This window comes from Pleuronectes platessa, chromosome 2, assembly GCF_947347685.1.
Source record: "Pleuronectes platessa chromosome 2, fPlePla1.1, whole genome shotgun sequence".
NCBI lineage: Eukaryota > Metazoa > Chordata > Actinopteri > Pleuronectiformes > Pleuronectidae > Pleuronectes > Pleuronectes platessa.
Genome location: NC_070627.1, coordinates 26,665,542 through 26,681,528, shown reverse-complemented (window position 1 = coordinate 26,681,528; position 15,987 = coordinate 26,665,542). Strand labels below are relative to the sequence as shown.

The following is a 15,987-nucleotide window of genomic DNA, read 5'->3' as shown; positions in this document are numbered from 1 at the left end:
GTTCGGCTCAGTTCATTTCACCTTAATATAAGCGAGTCACTTCGAAGCAAGTCAATTCATTTCAGGTAAATTAATTTCAACTATAAACCAGATATGATGGTGAAAGCCATAATTTTACCCGACAACGGTTATCAACAGCAATTATGGTAAATAGTGACAGAAAAGTATTGTTCCCAAATATTTTTCCTTAACATGTTTTGTAGGATTTACTAGTATTGTACATGCTCAAACCAAGATAAGGGATTTAAGCCTATATTTCCAATTCACCCTGAATTATAAGTATATTTTATCATATTTTCCACCGTGCTCCTGTTTTTATGCTTATTTCTACAGTACTGGTGTACATGATTTTCAGGTCTTACCACACACAAAGTTTCCCTCTTTTAAAAGAAATACAGATTTTCTTCACTTTATTATTAATAATTCATAATAACTCTACTTTGCTGTTTTTCCCCCAGATGTTGTAAAGTTACAGAATGAAGTATAGTGTGTGTGCTCTTTGAGATTTATGTCGAATTTGTCATGGCTAATTGTCTATTTGAGATGATGGTCAGTTACACTAACATTGATTAGAATCAATGACAAAGTGACATCAGTGTTTCTAATAAAAAGAGAAACTCAGAGCAGCAGGTTGGTGGATAATTTAAAACATTACTGAATTTATCAAGTCAAAATGCAAAGATATTTTGTGTGATTTGTAGTGCTGGACATTATACTGTAAATCCCACAGCAACTTATATTTGAGACTTTACAGCAAGCTGTGGCAGATACAGCTTTAAAGGAGGTATACCTCGATTCTCCAAAAGGTTGTGATGGCAACCCAGCTGAGATGGTGTTACTCTCTCACTTCTTTGGAGTTTCTTTCTCCTGTTCTTGTAAATTCAATTAAACTGAATGTTTGTGTCACAACAAAAGTGTCACTACAACTAGAAAGCAATAATGTATTCTTTTGAGATAGGCTTTCAAATTTAGTGTCGTGTTTCATTGATGGTATATAAAACAATGATCGAAAGAATGTCAAATAAAACATTAATTAGAATAAATGATTAAATGACAACATGCTTGCTATGTTCATGCTTGCCAAGTCCTATGCCATAATGTGAATACCAGCTTTTGGAACAGAACTTGTTTTATGCAGGACTAAAGGAGACATACCTGTTTTCTCCTTAAGAATGGGTGAGTCAAGCTTTACTATATATCATGACGAAGGACAATGATGATGATGAGGGATGTGGAGGTTGTGTACAATTTTTAGAGGTATGTGAACGGTATGTGTGTGGGTGGGATTCGGTCAGAGCTTGGAAAACCAACAGCACATTTTTAAAAACTAGTCTTAATTTAATTGGAAGCCACTATTGTAGTAGCTTCCTCGTCCGAGGTCTTGTTGAAGGAAAAAAAAACTTTATGAAAAAAGGTGCTTGTCCTGACAAATGTGGCCTCTTTGTTAAAGTCCTCTTGTCCTCCTCAAACAGTTCTACAATATACCAACACTTTTTGTAGTTTCTGTGCTGGACGTTGTGTCCAGAGCTATTTGTATACAGTTAAAAACTTTGCATTCATCCTGATCTGCAATCAAAATTGTAAAGTCAATGTCTTTGATTGCATAAAGTTTAACTAAGATGAGTTATTGTCATACATTGCATGTCGGTTACTTCAGAGATCTGCAACCGGCACAACCTTTAGACCCAAGTTTACAACTTTTCAAATAAAAGCTCTTCAATTCCGCTCGTTAGAAGGGGAAAGCAACATTTTTGTTTTATGTTAAAGACAACTTGATAAAGAGGAAGTGAAATGTAATTGTTCAGCGCTGGACATACCAATGAATGTCTGCCACAGTCTGATATGAGTAAATAAAAATATCAAAATTACTTGGTGGGTAGATATTATTGGCCATGGGCCGACCGTCGTAGTCCCCTGCTGTAGTTTATCAGAGGACGAAGAAGAGGACATGTTCAACTGGACATGTTTACAGACTGAAGGCACACTGCCCTGCCCCACCGACTGCTATTGAGTGTGTCATGCGTCAAAATTGCACTGCACTTCCCTGTGCAATTTACGAATAGTGAAGCTAATTAGATGAAAGGTTTGTGAGATATGTATTCCACAAACACACAGACAGCCGTTTGAGGAATTAGTAGGTAGATAAAAAACTCTCGCCCCTCCTTGTCCCCCTCCATGGTAATAGCAGCAGAGAAACAATGAGGATCTAAAACCATTTAGATCTCCTGCAAAGCTTTTTGCATCACCTCATCTGTTATTTCTGTCATCCCCAATTCTGTACTCCACCATCCAACACGCAGGTCAGTGAACTCTTATCAGGGAGCTCCAGCTTACACAGCTCCAGGTCAGAGGTGCTGTACTTAACAGGTAGCCTGACAGAGATGAGCTTTTTGAGTGAGGTAGAGTCAAAACAGGCTGAAAAAAACGAGGGGTGGCGCATATTATGCAATTGATGGCACGTCGTGCACAATGCGCTTTATCAAATAGCAGATGGTAGATGATAATAAAGTATTATACACATACAGTATTTGATGCTGCAGACTTCAAAATACAAAAACAGCATCGAGCAATGAAGACAAGGACAAAGCTCTATAGAAATCCAAAGGGGACCAATGTACCAGTCTGCAGGCAAGTCATCACGTTTTAAGTCCCCCGACATCTTAGGAAGACTCATCTGTGAAATAGTGGGACTATTCCCATCATAGCCATGATGCGATCCAGTGATTGCAATAAAGTAAATGCTGCACCTAATTAGAAAAGACAGATTATGACACCCTGGCGCCTGTCATCACAGACACCTGAGAGGTCTACCGAGCCATACCTCCATGTACACACATTTGCAATACATGTAGGGCTGTGTCCACTTCATCAACCCTCAATTTACGATAGTATAAACCTACTGGCTAATATTGGCCACGGGATGCCAGGAACACACAGCATCGAACAATGCTAACATGTATCAATCACTGTATTTAATTTTGGCACTGACAAGGTGTAGCCACATCCTCTAACACAGACATTAAAATTATATGCATCTTACGCAATTTTCTGTATTGACTATCCCTCGGACCGAAATTGGTGAAACACCAACTGCGAGGTTCAAATTCAGCTACATACACCTACATTATCAACACTACATTGGCCACTACAACAAAAGCATATAACACGCTTGTAAGTATTTTTAAATGATTTCTCTCAGCAGAAGAACCTTGAATCAGTAGGTCAGAGAGAGGAATAATACCAATAGATGGTCAGTATTTTAACTCTCGCCCTGCCTTCTTAAAACCTACAGTTTTTTAGTCAGATTTAAAGTCTATAGAACACACCAGCTGTGCCAAGTAGCATCATTTGATACACAGACAGCAGATGCAGTCACTGCATAGTAGACAGAATACCAAAGAGAAATCCTGGAAAAAATATAATTATTTGGACATCGTCAGTATGACCCAGGTATTATCATCTGTCCTGGGGATCCAATAACAAGTGGTACAGGGCTGTAGACTACACACCCAGATGTAGGTCTGCTCGATTATGGAAAAAAAATAATAATAAGGATCAATTTGGACAATAACGAATTCACAATTATTCAAACGATTACTTTTGAGTTGAAAACGTGATGCATTTATTCAGTATTTCTCTCCAAAAAAACACTTTGTATCTAAGAACTTTGAATTTTCCGCAAAAGAAAAAAGGTATCCAGCTGTTCTGCAATTTTTATAAAACTATGAGGACCATCATCATTTACCCCCGAACCCCTACATTGAACGGGTTACATAAAACAACAAGTGGGGAATCGCGGGCTGACCGGTGTGGAGAAATGTGGGTCCGGTGTGAACAGCCAGGTGGCAGCGCGCTTGAGAATGGCGCGGTGCGGCACAGGGCTTCACCGCCCGGTGTAAGCCCTGCGTTGTCTGGTTCACTGAGCTGAGTATCATCACCAATCTAACCCTCATGGCATTTTTCACATAAGAAGTATTGCTACTCACCTATGGCCAGGAGACTGTGCCCTAAACACACGAGCCTCAGCCATCAGCCCCTCAGTGTCACAGTCTGCTCATCTCCTTTCTGCTGGTATTTTTCCACTCACCTGTCTCTGCTCCACTCTGCCAGTCAGCCACACCTCCTCATCAGGCCAACTCTCCACACCTGTGACAGCCCTGGCTGCACTTAAGCCTGCTCCTGTCTCTGCTTCAGTGCCAGATTGTCTTGTGTTATGCCTGACTTCCAGCGTGTTTTCCCCGGACTGATCACCTGTTGCCGACCCCGTCGATCCGCAACCTGCCTGCCTCGTCTCTGCCCTGGATATTACCTCAGCCTTCTGTCTTCGACCACGAGTTTCGCCTATTCCCTCCTGGTTACGCTCCTGCTCGGCTCTGTGGCTACACAGCTCACCACTGGACCTGTCTGCCAGCTAGGTAACCCATCAGCTGTTGACTTAACCTTCAGTCAGCGACACCAGGCTCGCTCCTGCTAAGATCTCGCAGATGATAACTGTGAGCAAAGACTTTTCACCCTGCCACTGTTTGAACTGTTAAAGACTGCAGTGAACAATAAAGGTCAATACTGACTGGTATTTCGTCTGCCTGTGCTGCTTTTGAGTCTTCACCATATCCGTGACAGTACAATCTGGCCAGACATGGACCCAGCACACACGCCGATGGATCGCCTGGAGAAGGTAGAGGCGATGCTCCAGCACCACGGGGCGCTGTTGCCTTCAAACTCAGCAGAGGTTCAACTAGCGGTGGCTAAGCAGGAGCAGGCGTTTACCTCGCTAGCCTCGCAGATCCAACAGCTCGCCTCAGCTTTTGCTCAAGCTGTCCCTCTGCCTCCAGAACCAGTCCAGCCTCCACCAGCCCCGGCTGCCTCTGCCTCTGCTTTCGTCTCGGAGCCTCGTGTGGGGGTTCCTGAACGCTACGCCGGGACGCGGAGGGCTGCCGCCCGTTCCTCACAAACTGTTCCATCCTGTTCGCCCTCCAGCCCCACAACTTCGCTTCTGAGGACGCCAGGGTGGCGTTCACCGTGAATCATCTGACGGGGCGCGCTCGGCTGTGGGGAACAGCCGAGTGGGAGCGTCGCACTCCAGCATGCTCCTCAATCCAAGCCTTCGCCGCTGAGCTCCGCAAAGTGTTCGGAGAAGCTTCCCGGGGTCCGGACGCTTCAGGAGGGCTTCTGGGTCTGAACCAAGGGTCTCGTTCAGTGGCCGATTACTGCCGTTTCTGGTATGGACTGACCATAAGAACCTGGAGTACCTCCAGTCTGCTAAGAGACTGAACTCCCACCAGGCTCGATGGGCACTCTTCCTGACCCGCTTCAACTTTTCCCTCTCCTATCGACCGGGGTCCCGCAACGTCAAGCCCGACGCCCTGTCCCGTCGGTTCTTGGAAGAGGAGGGGGACAGGACCGAACCAGACACTATCCTGCCTTCTTCCCGTCTGGTGGCCACACTCACCTGGGAGATAGAGGAGAGGGTCAGGGCCGCCGCCCAAGACCAGGCTGGACCCAGTGCTTGCCCTCCCAACCGTCTGTTCGTCCCGCCTGACCTCCGGTCCGAGGTTCTACAATGGCCCCACAGCACTCAACTTACCTGTCATCCAGGGATCCAACGGACCAAGGACGTCGTGCAGCGCCGGTTCTGGTGGACGTCACTGGATGAGGACATTCGGGGTTTCGTCAATGCCTGTCCCATCTGCAACCAGCACAAGCCGGCTCACCATGCCCCTGCCGGTCTTCTACATCCTCTGCCTGTGCCTCATCGTCCCTGGTCGCACATTTCTTTGGACTTTGTCACCGGTCTACCACCATCCAGCGGAAACACTACTATCCTGACGGTGGTAGATCGGTTCAGCAAGATGGCACATTTCGTGCCCCTGCCCAAACTTCCATCTGCCAAGGAGACGGCTAAACTACTCCTTCTCCACGTCATCCGTCTCCATGGCATCCCGGTGGACGTGGTCTCTGATCGGGGTCCCCAGTTCGCCTCAGTGTTCTGGAGGGAGTTCTGCTCGCTCCTGGGAGCCACCGTCAGCCTGTCCTCAGAGTACCACCCCCAGTCCAACGGCCAGACCGAACGCAAAAATCAGGAGATGGAAACGGCACTACGCTGTATGACATCTCAAGACCCTACTTCCTGGTCCGAACAACTTCTATGGGTAGAATACGCCCACAACACCTTGACCAGTTCCGCCACCGGTCTCTCCCCCTTTGAGTGCACCTATGGGTTCCAGCCACCGCTTTTTCCTGCACTTGAGAAAGAAGCATTCCTGCCCTTCTGTCCAGAGATTCATCCGCCGTTGTCGCAGGACTTGGACCCGAGCCAGGGCGGCTCTACTCCGGGCCGCTGACCGCTACACCGCGGCATTCAATCGCCACCGCTCCAAGGCCCCGGACTACCAGCCGGGTCAGAAGGTTTGGCTCTCCACCCGTGATATTCCCCTCAGCGTGGAATCCAAGAAACTGGCTCCTCGCTTCATCGGCCCGTTCGAGATCCAGGAGATCGTCAACCCGGTGGCAGTGAGGCTCAAACTCCCTACATCCATGCGGGTTCATCCAACGTTTCACGTTTCCAAGGTTAAAGAGGTCCGAGAAAGCGCCCTGGTCCCTGCCGCGCCGCCTCCACCACCTCCTCGCCTCATCGATGGAGGTCCCTCCTACACTGTCCATCGCATCCTGCAGTTTCGCCGGCGTGGGAGGGGATTCCACTACTTGGTGGACTGGGAGGGTTATGTCGTCGCCAGGCTTTTAAACTTGAACTCGCCTCCGGCGATTGGACAAGCGTGTTTGTTGATCCAGGATTTGAGAAGGAATAATTAGACACTAATACATGAAGTTCTGGAAATTGAACATTTATTGTATTCACTGAAATACTTACAGAGAGTCTCTGGGGTTCTGCCGGACACGTCACCAGGTTCACTGGATCATGTCGAGAAGATCCCCGTTCAATCCTAAGTCCACAGTATATATAATCAGACACAGGGTGGGCACAGAGGCGGTTCTTTTTCTTTGAGGGAATTCATCTGGCCAGTTATTGGCCAGATGTATACTGTTTCCTCAAAGTGCAGTTTTTTGCAAGCACATCACTTTCAACTGACCAGGTGTCCCACCACTGTGGCCTTGGCAAACAGGGAGCCTGCCACAGTGGAGAGACCCAGCAGATTATACTTTTCCGGAGGATTTCATATCTTTTTCTCACCATATTTCATGAAGCACCTTATTGTATTAGTTCTGGCACGTCCTCTCTCTTTTCTGAGCATCCGTGCTTTCATTATTTCAAATCTCAAGATGAATTTCCATCACACACTTTTCTCCGAATTGTATTTTGGGTCAGATTGACATTCAGGTTGACACCTGCTCTTTCTGTGGTCGTGCTCTGGGCCTGAACCTGCGTCTGAGTCAAAAAGATTATACATCATTCTAACTAAAAGTAACTGTTGTAGCATTATTGATTATATGGATTATACAGCTAATATTTGTTCACAGGATATAGGTAAAATATAATCACAAGATACAGAGAAACATAGATATCTCAACAGTTACGGCCCTGAAGAAGGGTCCTGAGTCCCCGGGAGGAAAATCGTGGACCACACCCTCATCAGGGACTTCCATCGACGCAACCTCACCCAGACGTCCAGAACCAGGCCACCTCCCAGACCACATCCTCCGACGGAGTCCCCGAACGACAGCGACGACGCCGAGGACAGGGCGGGTCCCTCCTACTCTGAGGAGGACGACGGCACTCTCCCCGGGACCGTGGAGCTGGACTCTCGGACGAGTATTAGCCCTCTTCCGGGCCCCCGCCTCCCACCCAGTTTGGTCCATTCGTCTTGGGACGTTGAGAGCCGTCCCTTGAGGGGGGGGTTCTGTCACAGTCTGCTCATCTCCTTTCTGCTGGTATTTTTCCACTCACCTGTCTCTGCTCCACTCTGCCAGTCAGCCACACCTCCTCATCAGGCAAACTCTCCACACCTGTGACAGCCCTGGCTGCATTTAAGCCTGCTCCTGTCTCTGCTTCAGTGCCAGATTGTCTTGTGTTATGCCTGACTTCCAGCGTGTTTTCCCTGGACTGATCACCTTTTGCCCACCCCGTCGATCCCCGACCTGCCTGCCTCGTCTCTGCCCTGGATATTACCTCAGCCTTCTGTCTTCGACCATGAGTTTCGCCTATTCCCTCCTGGTTACGCTCCTGCTGGGCTCTGTGGCTACACAGCTCACCACTGGACCTGTCTGCCAGCTAGGTAACCCATCAGCTGTTGACTTAACCTTCAGTCAGCGACACCAGGCTTGCTCCTGCTAAGATCTCGCAGATGATCACTGTGAGCAAAGACTTTTCACCCTGCCACTGTTTGAACTGTTAAAAGCTGCAGTGAACAATAAAGGTCATTACCGACTGGTATTTCGTCTGCCTGTGCTGCTTTTGGGTCCTCACCATATCCGTGACACTCAGTCCATGGGCGATGTTTTGTCCAGTATGGTCTTCAGGCATGAACGCCGTTTGGAGACTTCTTACTCTCTGTGGCAGTGGTGCTTGCCACAGGGCTCTCCCAGACACAGCCAGAGACAGATTTAGTCATTCTTAACATTATTTATTAATACACCACACACGTGACTAAACATAAACTTATAACACACAAAGTGACAAGCTTTTCAGCTTCGTCCGGCTCCTCTCAGGACTCTAGCCTTTGAGTCGCCTTAAGAGCGAAGACGCTGCCTTTTAAAGTGTTAGGAACAATCAGCTAACAGCCCCCTCACCTCCAAACTGAAGTCTGTGTCGATGAAGTGGAGGGTCAGGCTAATGCTCAATTGTGCGGCTGGACAGAAGATCTGTCGTTGCCGCAAAGTTGTCTGCTTTAGACACTTCTTTTGCAACTTCTTCTCAACATTATTGTTAGATATTTGGCAGAACAACTCTGTTGAAATGGTGCAGAGATGGCAACACATACCGTTTGTCCAAATTATGGATTAGCTTCTTGAAACCCCTGCCCTCGACTGTACTGATAGGGTGCATATCTGTAGCTTAAAATTATCCAATGGCAGCTGTTATTTTCTTGTGCCTATCCGAATTTGACGGATAAGGAGTCGCATTATACAGTGTGGCTGAGATCGATGTCTGTCTCTGCGTTGATGTCGTGGGGGTAGTGGCCTTGTCTTTTTGTTTCTTTATTAATTTGTTGTGAGGAACTTTGTGCTTTAGTTTCAGATGTTTGAATAGATTTGTTGTGTTGCCAAGTGGCGCAGATATCACCTTGTAGCAAATCTTGAACATTGTGTGGTGCTGCTCCTCGTCGGATTCTTTGAATCCGAAGTGTTCCCATACAAAATAACTTTTTCTACCCCAAACGGGGCTGCCCTCCCTATGCCATTTTCCACTCGCGCTGTTTTTTAAATACCACCGGTCACCACACGCACAACTCGCCTCCTTCACTTTACAGCTGCTTGACAGTGAGTGCCAGACAGCAGGGCCGTGTTGAATGCTTTGGGGGAAGGACTGAATTGCGCATTGCGCGTCTCTTTCAGGAAATCTCTAGGCCTACTGTACAATGAATAAATGCCAAAAAAAATTGTTTCAACTCGATTATATTAGTTTGGAGATCGTTTGACCCAAAAATCGGAATCACGCTAAAAATTCGATTAACTGCATAGCCCTACCCAGATGCGTCCTCATTGCATTTCGTTCTGTCAAACCACATTCAGAGAGGGTCTGGCCAGGACTCATGAGGCCACATCGGAGGACCACCAACTCAACAGACAACCTCTGACCCACTATAGTTTCACAATGAATCAAAAGTATTTTTATGCCTCTCAGTGTCCATATGTTGATTTTCTGGACACTGGTGTCGGCACTTATCAGCAAAAGCTCTCTTTACATCTTCTTCTGTGTCTTCTACGAATGTGGCTACGCTTTCTAATCCTGATATACATGTGTATTCTTTTTTCAGTTTTGTGTCTGTCACGTTTTTGAAACGTCACCAACACACCCACTTGCTCGCGGTTAATCCTGCAGAGGATCTCCTGCTGTTACCCTTTTATTTGGAGAACACCTGAGGCCTCTCCTTTGGACACTTGCGTTCTCACATACAGGCCCCCAGTTCAGTGCATCTCTGAAAGCAGCTAGATATGGCAGCGAGGTGAGATCTGATCCCATGAGGTTACAGAAAACACATTCAGGACACATTTTAATGTCAGGTGTGAACTTAAAAGTGGCCACTTGTGATCAGATCTCTCAGGACGGATGTTAATACCAGGTCTAAACAGGGCTTTATGGGACCTTGCATAGAAACTTATTTTGTAGGAATGAGCGAGTACAGCATTATCTGTATCTGTATCTGTATCTGTTAACCATATCAATTATCTGTATCCGTATCCGTACTCGGAGTGGGCGGGGCCTAACCCGGAAGTGGGTGTGATTTAACCCGGAAGTGGGCCGGGTTGTCTTGAAATGGGCGGGGCTTTAACCAGTATGTTATTTTAAGCATGCAATTGATATGGGTTGATCAGAAATTGTTATATTTATTGCTGATTAGAAAACTATTACAGGACAGCATCAGCATTGAGCTTCAGATCAATGATTTTGATCACAATAGCAAACGAACTATTTACAGAACAAGTTTTGTAACAATGAATACAACACATGCTGTTGCAATTATGAAGTGAAATGTAATAACAAGTCTTTTCATACTCAACATAACTTTCTTTTTTAACTTTGAATTTTTTAAAATTTATTTCCACACCAGGTGTGTGTGTGTGTGTGTGTGTGTGTGTGTGTGTGTGTGTGTGTGTGTGTGTGTGTGTGTGTGTGTGTGTGTGTGTGTGTGTGTGTGTGTGTGTGTGTGTGTGTGTGTGTGTGTGTGTGTGTGTGTGTGTGTGTGTGTGTGTGTGTAAGTGAGTAAGAGAGAGACAGAGAGGGGGAGTGTGTGTGTGTGTGTGTAGCTTAATTTGTAATATTTTTTATACCACTACTACCTAGAACTTGTCAGACACTCAGTGCGTGAAGTAAAATAAAACTGGTTAGAGCCAACTGACGGTTTAAAAAAAGTTTAAACCGTTAAAGTAAAAAAAAAAAAACTGTTTAAAAAAAAAAAAAAAAAAAAATCTCCGACAGGCAGAGACGCAACGCGAGTCGCTTTCTACCAGCACCACGTCTGAACGAACCCACGTTTAACAGAACTCTACTGGTTAATAAGTAAGTACAAACTGAAATAAAAACAAACTTCAAGCTGAAGAAACCCTAAACGTTAACGGAAAAGACCCGTGAACCTGAGTGACTGAGAGACAGAGAGCTGTTCTTTGAGTGAGTGAGCAGAGCGGTGTGTGAAGGGGAGGAGCGCTGTGACGCTGTGTGAGGATTTTCATTCAGTCCGAGCACAGATATTGACTCGTATTACTCGTATAATACTCGTGCTCGGCAAAAGTGCTTTATCCGTACCGGATACTCGTTTCAGCCGAGTATCCGGCTCATCTCTATTATTTTGATGTGCCTCACCAACATATGCCGGTTGTCACGACCTGGCTCAAAGGAAGGACATAACTGGAGACCACACATGACACTTTAAAGTAAAAGTAAAAAGCAACTGTATGGATGTTTTAAGGTCACGTGATCTGTGGACATTTTGCAGAGCTTGAAAAAATTGGACAATAATTCTAACCAGCATGCATTGTGTTAAGACAGTACTGCCCATTGCGCCTTCAAGTTCAACATTCCTCTTGCCAGTCAAAAACATGTGACAATTAATTTTTAAATTTTTTACAAAACTCTGGATTACATTCAGCAACTTTTTAAATTTAATGAATGTGTTCTTGAAATGTTAGCTTTCGACACATTTTGCACAATGTCAGACATTGAAGACCCTACCATAATGTGATATTATCATGATTATTTATATAAATAAAGGATAAATGGCGGTTTCGACCAGAGAACACAGAACCACCAGGAACGTAAACTGCAATCCCTGCACACTTCAGAAACACCGGTGTGGAAACCGTCAGCTCTCTGGATTTTATGTATTTTCTGCTTTTCACCAGCTTTCATGAATGTTAATGCTAAGCATCATAATCAGTGGGATTTGAATAATTTCTTCAAAAGGTTCTTCCCTTGAGCAAATCTTTTCGTGGGGCACGACTTCAACCTGACCATGTAACCCCACGACATCTCTGAGAGCATTCAGGTCAACTGGATTTAATGAGCCTTCGTTTCATCTGAAAGTTTTCTGCCGTCGCCTGCTGCTGATCTGCCATGCTTCCTCTGAGCAGCAAGGACTGAACAGTAATCTGTCAGCGCTCCTTTTCTCACCATGTTTGACACACAGCTCAAGTATATTTATACAAAGTCATGTAATCTGTTCCCTTAGACACGACTCACAGCCTGATTAGTGTGTTTTGCTTTGAGCAAAGAGCATTGATTATTCAGTCTGATTTACCTGCATATGTACACTGATAACACAGAAAGTATAAGTGCTCACAGAAAAGAGCACTTATACGTACCTAAAATGACAAAAAACATCTTTGAGATAAATTTATTTGATGTGTATTTCGGCTTTTTAGTTTGGTCCCTGTCCCATCCTCTAACATGGAGGATTAAGGTTTATTAAACATACTACAGCTAGCCACTAGGGGGGGATCACAATGCTTTGGCTTTACTTTTGGGGAGACATTTTCGGCCGGTTTCGGAGTCAGGGCTTAAATCAAGACTGGAGTAGGCCTAAATCAGACTAGTTAATCCTGGCTATTTAAGTGGCTTGCATGAACATGGCATAAATTTGGCTTAGTTAGTCTGAGACTATGGAGTCCTGGAGTAAGCTTAATGAGAACACCTGGTTCAAGCCTCATTAAAATAAGTGGAAGCACAGGCTGTTGGTCCAATTGTGCTCATGAAAACCTGAAATGGAGTATGAAACACCATTGTTGCAGTGAATTTTGAGACAACACAATGGCAGAGGCAAAGAGAATTCGCTCCAAAAATTATAGTGAGCATGAAAAAACACTACTAAAACTAATTGTATCGAACCATCCAGTCATTGAAAGCAAAATCCATACTGCTGCTATTGAACAGAAGAAAAGAAGTGCTTGGACTGCAATTGGCAATGAATTCAATGCAAATGAAGATGTCACCACAAGAACAGTACAACAACTGCAGGTGAGTTAATCTTCATTATTAGGCACAAAAATATGTGTTTGTTTCCTGTTGCCTATACCCTGCTTATTTATGGCCTACCCAAATACAATACTCCTGCTGCTTGTAGCATTCACATTGAATGAATATCCTGTTTAAAAGGATAGTAACCTATTTTAAAGGGGCATATGCATGTTAAACATGGTGGTAGAGTAAGATATGTTGCACAAAGGAAAATCCATACCTATATGTGAGGGGGAAAGAAATATAAAATAAAATCATTTCTCCACCATGACCTAAATTATCAGGAGACAAACTTATTTTTATTATGCCTTATCAGTACCAGTATTTCAGATTTCCCATATTACTATTTTTGTGACATCAAAAAAGAAAACTAATGAATGATATCTGCCTTCATAGGTTATATGGAAGAACATTAAACTGGGATTAAAAAAAGAGAATGCAGCAAGCAGAAGAGAGCGATTTATTACAGGTGGTGGACCACCAATAAAGGACACATGTGATGAATTGGGTGACTTGCTGTCTGGTATAATAGAGCACCAGCAACCTCTGGATGGTATACCAGACAATGACCATTTGGACAGTGAACATGGAGAACTGAACACAAATGGTAAATATACCTTAGGAAGTAAATTGGTTACAGGACCATATTAGTTGATTTGAGTTTGGAACAGTGGTCTTTTTTTCCAGAGGAAACCAATCAAGAGCCAGTTCACAACGAGCCTGAACCCTCCACATCTGCTATGGCACCCCTGGGAGATGAAGCTGCTACCATCCAACAGAGACCAAAAAAGATAACTATGCATGAAAAGTTAGCCAGAGAATTTCATGAGCGTAAAATTGAATATTTAAAAGAAGATGAAAATGAAATGAAAATGAGAATTCTAGAGGTTGAACTGGATATGAAATTGGGAGAGAGGGCTATGCTCCAAAAAAGAATTCTGCATACCAGTAGCCATGGTGAATATGAGGAATTGTGAAAAATAAAAATAAATGTATTGTCATTTGGCATGTGAGTGTGAGTGAGTATTAATCATCACAAACTACATTTTAACCAGCCTTGGTTCACTCGTTTAATTTTGCTACATTATTGTAATTTTGTACAGAAACAGTATGCAAGCAAAACTATACCACAATGAATACATTCCATATTTAAATGCTGAAGTGCTGCACTGTGAAAGCAGCTCTGTGTGCAAGTCCTCGCTGGTCATTGGCTGCCTCTGCCACCATGGGCACATCTGCATCATCCTGATCTTCCATTGGCAGATCAGGACAGCCATGCTGCTTCAGGTAGTTGTGCAGCACAGCTGTAGCAATGATCACTTTGCAGCATCTTCTTGGCTTGAAACGAAGCGTATTTCGTAAGCACTGGAATCGAGTTTTCCATACTCCAAACATACGCTCGATCATCCCTCTAGTACGGATATGAGCTCTGTTGTACCTTTGCTGCTCAGCTGTTGTGGGATTTAGATGTGGTGTGAATAAATAGTTACTCTGACCATATCCACTATCACCAAGTAGTAGTCCACTATGTTGTCCTCTCTCAAATTGTGCACACAATGAAGAGTTGAGAAAAATCCTTGAATCATGGGTTGCACCTTTCCAACGGGCAACAATGTTTGAAAACTCCAAATTAGGAGTGCATGCACCCTGAACATTGATTGAAAAACAGTTCTTACGATTCCTGTATTCCTCTGCATCAGGAGTTGATGGACACTTGATGGGAACATGACATCCGTCTATACAGCCAATCACTCCTGGGAAGTGCCCATATTCATAGAATTGCACTTTATAGTTGGCTTGCCCAGCAGCATCAGGGAACTTGATGTAAAGACTCCTCAGTTCACAAATGGCACTGCAGACTTTGTGAACTATTCTACATACAGTTGGTTCACTGACACCACACAAATCACCAGTTTCACGATGAAAGATTCCACATGCCAAGAACCTCAAAGTGATCAGAACTTGCAGTTGATTGGACACAGGCCTTCCTCTTTGAGACAGAGAGGAAAGTCTAGGCTCAAGCAAAGTAATTATCTCCAATGCATTTTCCTTGTGCATACGAAAGCGGTCTCGAAAAGTTATTTCATCAAACTGATTCAATGGATCACTCCTATCCAGCAGTATTCGTCTGGCTGGCCTTTGTCGTGCATGTTGGTCCTCATTTAGATATTCCAAATAGTCCATGCTCCCAAACAATCCAAGCTCAGTTTCACAAACAGTAGCCTAGCCTACTAAGCGGGAGTTAAACCTGCCTCCTTGGCAGATTAGTTTAAGCTTCAATTCAGTCCAATTTAGTCCTGGAGTAGCTCTAATGCTCAATTTTGCAATCGGCTTTGTTTAATCCAGAACAGGCTTAATCCACGACTATTTTAAGCTACGTCTGTGCAAGTGAATTTCAGTTAAGCCAGCTCAAACAGCATTTTAGTCTGGGACTAGGCTTAAGCCTTGTCTCCGAAACTGGCCCTTTGTGTATCTTTCTATACAATCTATGATGTGTCTAGTAAGACATTTGATCAAAACAGGCAGTACTGATCTATGACCGTGGTGATAAAACTAAAGGTTCTAAAAAGTAGGCTCATTGTTAAAAAGTGGCACAGTGACCTCTTATGTTTTAAGGCGTTGGCCTTTGTTGCTTCAGTACATGGGTGGAGCTGAAATTCAGATCGTTTGTGACTCATAAAATAGCTGAAGAAAATCTGACAACAGCATCACCAGTAAATCCTTAATTTGAACAATTTACGCCGGGTTCACACCGGACGCGACGCTGAACCGCCGGGCAGCGCTAATAATATCACCCGTTGATCCAGTAGTATAAAAGCATATACTTACCTGTTGCTCCAACATTAAGCAACAGCGTCCCA

General features: G+C 44.5%; 1 long non-coding RNA gene across 1 annotated transcript; it reads left to right on the top strand.

Annotated features, from left to right (window-relative positions):
• On the top strand, positions 1 to 14,019 carry LOC128457219 (uncharacterized). The gene is made up of 4 exons (XR_008341914.1): positions 1 to 65; positions 13,043 to 13,126; positions 13,523 to 13,733; positions 13,814 to 14,019. It is a non-coding gene; the product is annotated as an uncharacterized LOC128457219 (long non-coding RNA).
• The last annotated feature ends 1,968 nt before the right edge of the window (positions 14,020 to 15,987 follow it).